The sequence below is a fragment of the Dromaius novaehollandiae genome, chromosome 3 (genome assembly GCF_036370855.1).
Source record: "Dromaius novaehollandiae isolate bDroNov1 chromosome 3, bDroNov1.hap1, whole genome shotgun sequence".
Taxonomy (NCBI): Eukaryota; Metazoa; Chordata; class Aves; order Casuariiformes; family Dromaiidae; genus Dromaius; species Dromaius novaehollandiae.
The window spans coordinates 97784826-97796918 of NC_088100.1; the positions used below are offsets into that span (position 1 = coordinate 97784826).

At 40.8% G+C, this 12093-nt stretch overlaps 1 protein-coding gene across 1 annotated transcript in view; it reads right to left on the reverse strand.

Annotated features, from left to right (window-relative positions):
* Positions 1–11449, reverse strand: part of SOCS5 (suppressor of cytokine signaling 5) — an 81771-nt gene extending 70322 nt beyond the window's left edge. The window contains exons 1-3 of the mRNA XM_064509561.1: positions 11341–11449; positions 10329–10502; positions 8171–8328 (exon numbers count right to left, since the gene is read on the reverse strand). The gene's annotated coding sequence lies outside the window, so the exon portion shown is untranslated. The remainder of the gene's footprint in view (positions 1–8170; positions 8329–10328; positions 10503–11340) is intronic.
* Between the last annotated feature and the right edge of the window lie 644 nt (positions 11450–12093).

Consider the following 12093-nt stretch of genomic DNA (forward strand, 5'->3'; position numbering starts at 1 on the left):
TTTCTCTCAGAAGACTAGTCTGCAAGACTACTGTTAGCTAATGAAAAGCAAGGCCCAGTCCATAGGCAGCAGAAATGATGTGATATTGACCACCATAAAGGAGACTGAGCAAAACAGAAGGCACTGTGTCTCTGTCGCTTGTACATCCTGCATTTATCAGGACTATGCTGCCTCAACAAACTCCTGTGTAGAAGCTTGGGTCAGAAGGTGCATAGGACAAACATACTGACAGCAAAACATTAGTACACCTAGGACCAGCTCATGATGATGTTTAAAGATACAGCAGAGATTATAGGAGCTGTGAAGAATGAAGATTGGTCAATAATACAGAACAATCTGGGTGGCACGGCAAACTGGACACAGGTAAAAAATATAATCAACCATAATGTTATAGGTCTAGGAAGAAAGAGTACAGATCATAGTCAGAGAACAGGCAGAAGCTAGAAGACCTATCCTGAGAAGATGTGACCCAGAAAAGATTTGGCAGTGCATAACATGGATTGTCTACTGAGCATTAGCTTCTAATATGATTCTGTAGCCAAGAGAGCTAATGCAATCCATAAATGTGCATATAGATCAAAAGTGGAGAGTCCTAATTGACATTTGTGTGATTCATCTCCACTAAATTCAGTGTTGAGACACTGAAAGGGTTCAGAGAAGACACTTACGTGCCATTAAAAACTGGAAAACATTTTGTAGTCAAAAATTTCTGGAATGTGCTCTGCTTTACTTTTGAAACAAGCTTAAGTCCATAACATCCTATGCAATTGCTCTGCAGATTAGCTATATTTCATATGCCCACTGAATCCAATGTGGCAAGCCTACAGTACCTGGGTAGATCAGGTCCCCTGGATGGGTCATTTTCAATCCCTGCTTGACACACTCACATTTTGCAGAGAGATTAAATATTATTAAAGGAATAGAGGGCCAGTGACAGCAAATGAGTCTGTTACTCATTTATTAGGGATCTAAAGGAACTAAAGACTTTGGTTAAAAAACCTGTTCTGAGAATCAGCCACTCTTGAATCACGGTTCAAGTCATGTCCATCTACATGCTGAACAGCTAATTGCTGTGACTCCACTGCCCAGAGAAGCCTGGACAAATAGAGCAACCAGCAGTACTGTGATGTGGTGGAATGATGGTGGGAAAGCAGGTGCCTGGGACTGGTGTGATGGACCTTGGCTGGGGGATGCTGTGCCAGAAGGATAGTAGAGGTATGGAAGTGGGTGGCCTGAAGCAAAGGGTTGTGATTACTGAAGGAGGAGCTGCAATATGGAGGCTTGTTTCAACCCCTTCACCACATGATTTTCTGCCTAGTAAGCTGGGGTTTGTTACTAGCTTGGTTACATGATTTAGACAGTGAGAGGGAATGTTGCAAGCTGATAGCATTTTGCTGCTGGGTCTGAGGTTTAGTTTTTATGTTTGATTATCAGTTCTGCTCGCAGGCCAAAACTAACAGCCGCAGTTCCAAATATTCCCATCTGCGGGATAGACACCACCTTGCCTAAAAACCCATGCTGAAGCTTCAAACTGCTGACAGGACATTCATATGTCCCCATTTCCCATGCCTATGTGCGTGGCCCTTGTCACTGACACTCTGCAATAATGGCAGCTCAAGCCCAGGGAAGTCCTGAGCACATAGGCAAGTGCCCGTGATATTGTGCCTTGTGCACAATAAGCCCCACATAGCCCATGATGGGGTGGCTTATTAAACATATACATTGCAGGCATTCAATCTGCGTGCAACGCCATGACTAGTGTGTGGGGCACCATGGGGTCAGGGAGTGAAAAAAACAGTTGCCCAGAGGAAGCTGCGGACACATAAGTAGAATTCACACCCTCTGGGAATGAGCATAAGCTGAAGTACTACTGCCCTCATGGGCTGAATGCAGCCTCTCACCCAGACGTTGAGCAGTCTTGTCTTAAACAGTCCTTCACAAGTAGAGCTTCATTTCCCAACATTTTAATTGCAGATCATCTGCCAAAAACTGATTAGCTTCAAAAGGCCAACTTCAATTCTTAAGTGTCCTTACGAAACCACCTACACAGCACCAGCTCAAGCCCAGAGCCAGAAATCTGAAAACTAAATGATACTGCTGCAATGTTCAATAAGCGGATTTCCCCACTGACAAGCAAAGAGTCAGACAAATGGTTTTAATTTAACCCTTTTTTACTGGAGACAAGAGAAAAGAAAAAATAACACCATATCTGCTGTCAGGACCTGGACTGCCTGGAGAGTACATAATGCATGGGTCTACCACATCATTCCTAATATGATGTTGGGAACAGACCCATTCTAATCTCCCTCCAAAAGCTATCAGGGCTGGCTGAGACAACAAGTCACTACTGTTCTGTGACTATATTCACAGTCTGATGTACAGGCACAAAAGAGATGAATTGATGGGCTGGTTTATGAACAGTCCATGAAGAGGATGTTCATTGTCTTGCACATTGGCAGCCAGCTCAAAAAATTAAGTCATTTTGTGGTACAGACCACATCAGAATTTTCAACCTACAAGATAGAATTGTTCGTAGAGCCTTAAAATGGCCTTGGATGACAGAATTATATTTTCTAACTTCTTGTTTTTATTAAAAGCAAACTTACTTTGTGATACAGATCATGCCAGAATTATCACCCCCAAAAGTGTTTGGGGGGTGAAAAAGAGTTTTACACACATGCTGGCCTAGGGAACTCTGTTTATGTACAAAGGAAACAGGAGTTAAGCTCAGGGTAAGTAATCATGACATACTGATTCAGATCGGAACTCATTTACCAGTTTATGGCCATTAACAAATTTCTTAAATTATCAATGTCTGAATTTTTCATCTGCAGAAAAGAAATCTCAGGATTTACATACTTCAGAGTGAAGTTAGAAGGTCTAATTTATTAAACTGTAAAGTGTGGTGAGATTGTCAGATAAAAGATGTTGGGAACAAACAAGGTCTACTTAAAAGTATGGAAGATGATCTCAACAAAAAACAGAACTGGGTAAATTAATAGGAGGAAGATAGACTCCGCTTCACTCTACTAGAATGAACGCCGTTTTGCCTGGAATATGAGTCACAGGAGAACTTCATTTTCTGAGTGTAAGACATGGCTAGGCACCAAAGAAAGGGGAACAGTAATCTGAAGGATAAACTGCAGAGAGAAATAACCAGGAATACACTGAGATGGTAACATAGCGCATGAAGAACTACTTTAAGACAAAAGGTAAATTGTCTTAATATTGTGAAAGCCATTCAAGTTAAATGGCTCAAGGCTTCTGCTAAGAGAATAAACCAGATCACACAGACGGGCATGAAGCACATGAGAGCCTAGGACAAAGCATTCTCAGCTGGGGAGACCTGGCTCTGGAAAGAATTTTCAGTGTAGATTAGATGAATCAGAGTCTGAGCTCTCACGACTCTCATCAAAACCTTCATTAACACTTGTAGGCCCAAATAAGCATTCACAATAGTGACTGAAACTCCCAGCTCTTTACTCAGCAAGCACTCAAAGCCAGGGAGCCTGACAAATGATATAAACTCGTGGTCTGATATCTAATACCACCGTACAGTGCAACACTTTACTATTTGTTGTGCTGTGCAGAAGTGTATCAAATGTCAAATGTACCATAAAACATGGTATTCGCCATAGAGTGAAGGCATACAAGTAACTATCGTGGTGCATCCTCACCACTACACAGTAGCTTGCTACTCCCTAGTAATTTGTCCCTGCCCCTAGGCCTCACCAAAGTTTCACATCTTCTTATCCCTTTGGAGAGATAAGAATACTTCTTTTCAGCCCTGCATTTTACCTCTTTTCCCTTCTGGAACTCTGGCAGTGATGGCATTTATGGCAACATGTTGGTTTCTACTTTTCTCAAAGAATCCCCCTTCTTTGTAGTACAAACAGTATATTTCTTTGTTACTGCAATGTTATTCATTTTCTCTCAAAAGGATCCCCATGGATTAGTGATACCATTTCCATCTTCTCTGGTCACATGTAGTCATTCTGTCGGTGCTTAGAGATTTTGGCAAAATGACAGTAGCAATGCTGGCATCTATCTCCACACACAGCAGTATCTCAGCTTGTGGTGGCAGCAAATTCCATTTGCTCTTTTTCTGTGCACTAGGGTCACCTTTTTGTAGTTCTTTGGATTTTCTCTCTCATTTAGAGTGTCAGAGTGCTACTCACTCTCGTAAAGGTTCACTTTGCACTGAAAAACTTCATTTGCTCAGCAAATTCTGGCTGTGGTTAATTCTGAGCCTTCCAATTGTTCTCCATTTCCATTGTGAATTGGATCACTTGTAAGTGGTTTCATTTTCAATAAGGCAGATTTATACCAGATAATAAATGTTCTAGTACAAGCACAGTTAAGCCCTGAAAGAAGACACCAAAGGCTTCTATCACTAACAGGTGAGATAAACATATACTAGGAATGACCTACAGTACACCTATCTTGCCTCAACGGGATAAGAGGGACAGACTGGAGGATCTGTAGAGGACTTCTGCATCCCTAGCCCTGTGAAACCAAGGTTGCTCATGTGGTGGCTGGAAGGGATCTCTGGCTAACAAGACAGTAGCTGAATCTATACAAGCAAGTAGTAGTATCATAAACAAGGCTGTAAAGGCCAAAAGACAGGAAAGCCCAAGTAGGCTTGGGTAGAAGGTTCGTGAAGACGAATCCCCGAAAGTTAAATTGCTGGACTGATTTTTCTGGCAGTGCAGGAGACGATCAGTTCAGTAACATTCATCGGGAGAGCACTGCAGTGAAAGGTTGATGGGCCATGTCAGAAGCAGCAGAAAGGGCAAGGAACCTGAAGATGAAGTAAGGCAACGACACATGGCCATGAGGGTTTTGAGAGCAGAACAACGGAGAAGACAGGACCAAAGCCATGCTAGAGGGTGTTCTGGATGGAATCAGAGATGAGTTGGAGGCAAGGAGAATTCAGAATTAACAATTCAGTGTCACTCAGATCTCCTCTGCACTAGAACCATATGGCATTACTAAAATCATCACAAATAACTCTGTGTTCAAAAGGAAAGACACAAGAAACACAAAAGCATGCGTCAGGATTGAAATGAGGAAAACCATGAGCATATCTGAATGACAGCCCAAAAAAAGCTACATTTTATCTGTCCTGCTTGCCAAATAACAGCCTTATGCAGTGTCTTTAACAGAGGCCAGTATTAATGAATGTCATTTGCATAGGATATTCACAGGCCCTGATTTGACACATCTATTACCAACATCACGAAAGTCCTGCTTTGAGTCACTTATGATTGAATGTGCTGATAAAGACTACAGCCAGATCTGCAGATATTACTTCCATAAGGCTTCTGGACAGTTACTTCTTTCAGCAATAACCTGGTCAAAAGATGCATCTAGAATTTTTTACACATTAAATAGCTTTAAAAATTTTTGATAACTTAACCTAGGTTTGACCTATTGTTATATTTAAGTCTACCCACCTATGCTTTTAACAAAAAAGGAATCTCATTTCCCCACCACTTCCATGCAGTCTGTGTAAATTTTGTTACAATGCTGTGCACAAACCCTCTGAATTTTGGTCTGGCAGTGTATTAAACTTATTACCCAGGATCTCCCTCTAGGCCATCAGTTTTATTTAGAGTCCATTCAGATTTTAAATTTATGGCTAGGCTTTGATTTATCTGGCTTGATTCAATGCCCAGCGCCCAATGGAAAGTTTCTATTGACCTAAAAGGAACTTAGATCAAAGCATGTTTGTGCACCTGGCTTGATCTGACATTAAAATTCTTTTTTCCACTAGGTTCTCCATATTTAAAATGGGTTAACAAACTCACAAAGTACTGTTTTTTTTTTTTTTTTCTGAATATGGAGACATGAAAAAGAGTATTGCTCATAAGAGTCTGCTCCAGTTCTCACGGAAATCAGCAGAAGCCATTTCATTTACTGCAGTGGAAGCTGAACATCAGGGCTACATTTACGCCAAGATTTATTTCAGAGAGTGAAAACCTAATATAAAAAGTAGATGTTTTTGCCCTTTCTGGGTCTTTATTGTGTTGGATAGAAGGTAGGATCCCAGTGCTGTAAACTCTTGTAATTGTTGCATGAATTTCATGAAATGTAATCTGTTGACTTAAGGTTTCCAGCTCAGCTTTCACTAAAAAGAAAACTCTCAGCTTTCATTTAAAAAAAAGGACAAAAAGGAAAAAAGTAAGTTAACTGCTTTTAAGACTACAGTGAAAGGTGACAAATATAAATCCTAAGAACTCAAAAATAAAAAGGCCAAACCCCTTCCCCCAAAATTGCTTGTTGCAAAATGCTATGATTTTTAAATCAGCATCATAGTGTGGAGGGCTGATTCACTTTTAAATGTTTTGTATCGTTAATGCCTCAGTCTCACTATGCTGGATAATTTATTCTTTGTGCCATAATAGTTTCCAAAGACTCTCAACAGTATCAGCACTGTCATCATACCAGAGGCTGTCCAAAACTTAAAAAGGGAAAAAGACAAGTAGCATGTTAGCAAAATTAATTTTACCAAGAGTGCACATGCAAATGGATAAAAGAATTGCTGTTTAAGCTACAACCTTGTAGTCTGCCTTGATCCTTCTACAAAATTGAACTGAAATGGATGCTAGAAGACCTTCTGAAAAAGTGTATAGGAATGCATCATTATTTTTTCTAGAGTCATATATAAAATACAAATGAACTTACGCAAACATATATGTGAACGCTTACACATATATGAAAAGCTATTTGAAATTCCAAGACACTGTTACTGGTATTACAAAAACAATTACTGACAGTCCCATATAATTCTGTACATGATCTACTGCTCATCCACTGTACCCAAATTTCTCCAATCTAAAAACTATTGCAAGAGCAGCTACATTATATACTGCTCATAAAAACATCTAAATAATTTATTAGCTCTACATACCTGGTTGTCTTATGCTACTCTTATAAGAAAAGTTCAGAGGACTGAATTTGTACTCCTGTACATTTCCAGTGCATTCTGATCCATAAGGAGCATGTAGAACCCCTCACCAAATGAGGGCATCATGTACAGAATTTCAAGGAACTTATTTCATGCTATCTATATGCAGAAGCCATTTATAACATTTTCACAGAACATATATAACATTTTCACAGAGTCAGAATCACAGAATAGCTGGATTTGGCAGGGACCTCTGAAGATCATCTGGTCCAAATCTCCTGCTCAAGCAGGGTAAGCTCGAGCAGGTTGCCCAGGACTCTGTCCAGTTGGGTTTTGAATATCTCCAAGGATGGAAACTCCATAATCTCTCTGGGCAACCTGCTCCAGTGTTCAAACACCCTCACAGTAAAAAAGTGTTGTCTTATGTCCAAGTGGAATTTCTGTTGTTTCACGCTGTGCCCATTGCCTCCTGGCAAGAACATTAGGTTCATATTTGCTAGTAAACATTGATACTACACTAGTAGCAAAAGGAACTTTTGTTTATGGCACCTGCTCTGTTTTTCAATTAAGGGATATTCATTAATATGTTTAGTTCTGAAGTTCAGAAGAGGTGATAGACAACTTAAGAGAAATCCATTCCTACAGCCTACTGCCAGCTGATTCCATTGGCTAACTGACCACTGCTTACATGCACAGAGTATGACATTACTATCTAAATGTCCATCCACTACTTACTTTCATTTTCTATACATCTTCCCTAACATCTACACACTAAAAGCCATCTGGTTGTACCTCGCAACCTAGGCAGGGAATGAGAAGAGAATGAGAACTAAATTCACAGGGGCTTAAAAGTTCAGTATGAAGGTTCCACAGAGACCTTGAGATCCTTATGTAGATCTATATTAGGCATCTAAGTTTCAGCCACTGGGCGTGTATAAAGCCGTCTTCAGTCACTTTCAGAGGGACACTTACACCATGTGTTTCCAGAGGATGATGTATTTCAACATAACATACACATCTAAGATGAGATGAATCACACTCTGGAAATCACTGTTTCTCTCCACAGACAGTAAGGGGAACACAAGGTGATTAGTTCAGACTTACTATCTAAACTTTAGGTTGTGTGTGATGAATCACCACAAAGGAAGAGAAAAAAAGGCAGCAATGTAAGAGTCCAGTGAATGTACAGGAAGCCTACGTTAAATTGCTCATGTGTAGACCCCCAATGTTGACATTTATATTTAATCAAATATATCCTACCTTTCTCAACAGGTTCAACTTTCTCTCCAAGTGGCTGGCCAGTCTCCAACTCTGCAGAGAGAGCTGTTCGCAGCTGGGTCTACATCAGGGGGTGGAGATTTGCCTCCCAGAGCCTCTTGAATGAGGTTTCTCCATGTTCAGGTCCAGGCTTCACGTGCCTGTCAGTGGCAAGGTTTGTGTCAATAGTTTTTTGCTGCAGCCCCAGGGCTTTAGGCATCCTCTGGAAGTATCCTGTGAATCTACCTCTTAGTGAGATTTTTACAAAGATGGGCTCCTTTCATTTCCGAGTTTGGAAACAGCCACAATTCTGCTTAATCCTACGAGCTAAACCTGCACTAAAATGGGGATTTAGCAGAAATACTAAGAGGTAAACATTAAAACTTTTCTAAAACTAACCAGTGTCTGGTAATCTAGATTCACAGGCAAAAATCCCTAGGTTAGCAAGCCTATTAGGCCACGCTTACTTTAACGACATGAATTCTTGAAGGATTGCTCTTCTTCTTAAGAACTGTTAGGCTCTCCCTATCTTTCTTTCCAATTGCTCTTCTCTTAAGCACTTTTTCAGTTATTATTCATATGGTTTCTGTGAAGCCCAGCTGCAGGTGGGAAAGGATGCTTCTTATTCTCATTCCTCCCTCAGGCTCTTTTAAAGTACAATACAGGGCAATTAAATGAGCTGGTCTGATTCAAGTAAAACAGGCATCCCTGCATAAGTATCCTTCATCCCAGGTGACTGCTGTGAGCAGAAAGCACTATGATGGTTGGGAAGGGTTCTTCTCTTTTCCTTTAGGACTAAGGGTGCCTGTGGTTGATTGGTTGGTAGGGTTTTTAGGTCTGCTTTTTATGAAGAACTGTGAAAGCTGGTGAAAATTCCACACTGTGTGGAATAAGACTATCGTTTTGAAAGTTCTGTGAGACAGGAAAATTTTATCTACCCAGCTCTAATCATATGTGGGTGGATGAAAGGTTATAGGCAAACTTTGGGAGAATTAGAACAAATTTCTTTTCCATAGCATAGCCACCAATTAAAACCAGACCTTTGTAAAAACATTATTTATAGTACATATTTTAGCTGAACTATGATAAAATATCACAAGCCAGAAAATGTTGATATACAGATTAATATAATATAGAGAGAAGACGTACATATATATATATATACATGTGCATACCAAAAATATAAATAAACATAAATACACATCTTAGACAACCATTCTAGGTATATTTACCTTGTATTTTCCAGTATATTATTTATTTAGCATTTGTAATCTGTATCATTAATTCTTGACTACTCTCTAGATAAATATGCAGGCAGACGTACTTACTGTACAAGACATCATTGTTTCAAGCGCTGCACAAACACAATGATGAGTGACATGCCTTGCCTCAAAGAGCTTTTTGTCTAAAAGGTGAACTAGAACAGAATTTTTGAACCATAAGAGTGCAGGGCCAGGAGATAGCGTAGTCCAACTCCATACATTAAAGCCAGCTCAAGCATGTTCAGATGCAAAGATATTTGTCTGTTTTCTTCAAATTGCAATGAAGGCAATTATACAGCATTCCTGTACAATCCATTCTAGCACTTAACATAATAGGATGATGAAAATAAATTGGTGTAATTTTCAGCGAAGAAGATACATGCTTAATATAGGAAATATTTTACCATGGTAAGGATGAAGAACAGCTGAAGATGGCCTTTTTTATAACAACCATTCATGCACTGGAAAACTGCTGAAATCTCTGCCCATAAGCTTCCATTTTTTTAAGCAAACAAACCCCTTTCTTAAGCTTTTCCTTTAATTGTTTTCTAAAATCTGTCATCATGACAAAGTTCTCCCACTGAGTCTTTAAAAGGATCAAGCAGAGCAGAATAATTATTTCCTGTGTTTAAGATACTACAGCCCTGTCCATTCAGCCTAGAATGACAATATTTAGTTGACTCCAATGTAGTTTATAATCCACTTTTGTTCTCATATACTTTTCTACCATGCTGCTACATAGGTTGTTATTTTCTATATATACAGCTACTGTTTCTGCCTTCCTTGCTAGACTAGTTAAGCTCTTAAAGAAGCAAATTAGACTGGTTTGTCTGTTGACAGATTGGTATAGGGGTGTTGTGGATGCATGCTTATCAGCTTATTATATTTTAGATACTCACATATTCATTCTTCTGTGTTTTATGCAATAACTCTCCTGGGCACAAAGTTAGGCTGATGGGTCTATAATTTCCTGACCTCTCTTTGGAATGGGATGGGTACCATCTCTCCTGTAGATATCACATGTCCTCCATGAGATGACTGCCAATGGTTCAGAGATTAACTTCAGCTATGGGCTTGAGTAAAAGAAAAATCAATATTGTCATACTGGTGAACAACAAAATCAGAGCGGGATCCCCAAATTATATAATGTTTGATCCAGAACATCCACTGCTGTAAGTACATGCAATGTTGCCCAAAACTAATATATATGAACAGACTTTACCTTGTTCTGATCTGACTAGAACAGAGCCTGGCCATTTATATCTGCTGTCAGACAGGGCAAACCTGTCTTTTACTTACTGATGTGTGCAGAGCTCCTGCTAGTACCGGGAGGCTCACACCAGTTATGGGTCTGCTCTTATAGCTTTACAATCTTTGTAGTGAACATCTTCCGCACACACTGCAAAACTGATTTCCCAGTAACATGAGGTAAAGTGCAAACACGCCATTGGGAAAAGCCTGGATGGTTGGAGTGACATGACACATGAATCAAGACTCATGAAGACGAGCTGTTTACCATCACCCAAAGGCAGCTTTAGCAGGATATGAGATGTGGGGAGGGATGCGCAGAGGCTGCAGGTGCCAGGCAGTGTGTAGCAGAGCTGAGGGGCAGGCAGCTGTGCCGTGCCACACCGAACTGTGCTGTGCCAGGCCATACTGGGCTGAGTCGTGCCATACCAGACCTTGCTGTGCTGTGCTGCACCAGGCTGCGCCATACTGGGTCATGCTGGGCCAGACTGGGCCCTTGCTGACAGTCCCCAAGATCTGACCAACAGGATGGGGGATCAGCGGGGCAGACAGGAAATCCTCCAGCCAGGACAAGCTATGCTCCAGGCAGAGGCACCTACGGGATAGCATAGCCTTTTCCCAGCTGCAGGCAAGCCTGTCTTGCTGGGACCACACCACTCTTACCTCTGTTGTGTCTTGCTCGCCCACTGGTAGATGAGTATGTCTCTCCTGGATCTGCCTCTTCCTGATTTCTCCATCCTAGACGGTGTTGGTAGAAATTGTAACCTGTAATGGGAAATCAATTGTTCAGCTCATCAGTGTTTGGATTTTCCTGGCTCAAATCACTACAGATAAATGGAGGCATGCTTCACCCAGCTCATCAGTGTTTGGATTTCCTGGCTCAAATCACTACAAATAAATGGAGGCATGCTTCACCCAGTAAGGTCTGCACCTTCTGAAGGAACATTTTGACAGTTTGTGTAAAGAGATCCTCTCCCCCCAAAAGACAAAATTCTATACTAGTCAAGAAGGAGATGCATTCCCAAAAGTTGAGGTAACTGGATTCTTTTCTACCTACTATCTTGCTAGCCAAGTTGCTGTGAACAGAGGTCCATTTCCCCTGTCAGGTCCTAAAACTACAAACATGTTCTGACAGGGTTGCGGAGGAGGGCTCTCAGAGCCTCCTCGTGGGTCAGCCCTACTGTTAGGACAGTGTGGGGTCCGTCTCTGAGCCTCTCTTTTTTCTGCTCTCCTGCTGTCTGCAGAGAGCAATGCTCTGGTCTCTGACTAGAGACAGCCATTACACCTTGCTTAACTGTCTAATTACCCAAAAATGTCTTCGCAACAGCTAGTCCATGACAGTAATACCATTTTATATCTTCCTTTTGGAGGTGGCTTCTAAATTTCCTGTTACATCTATACTTCTTCTAAACACAC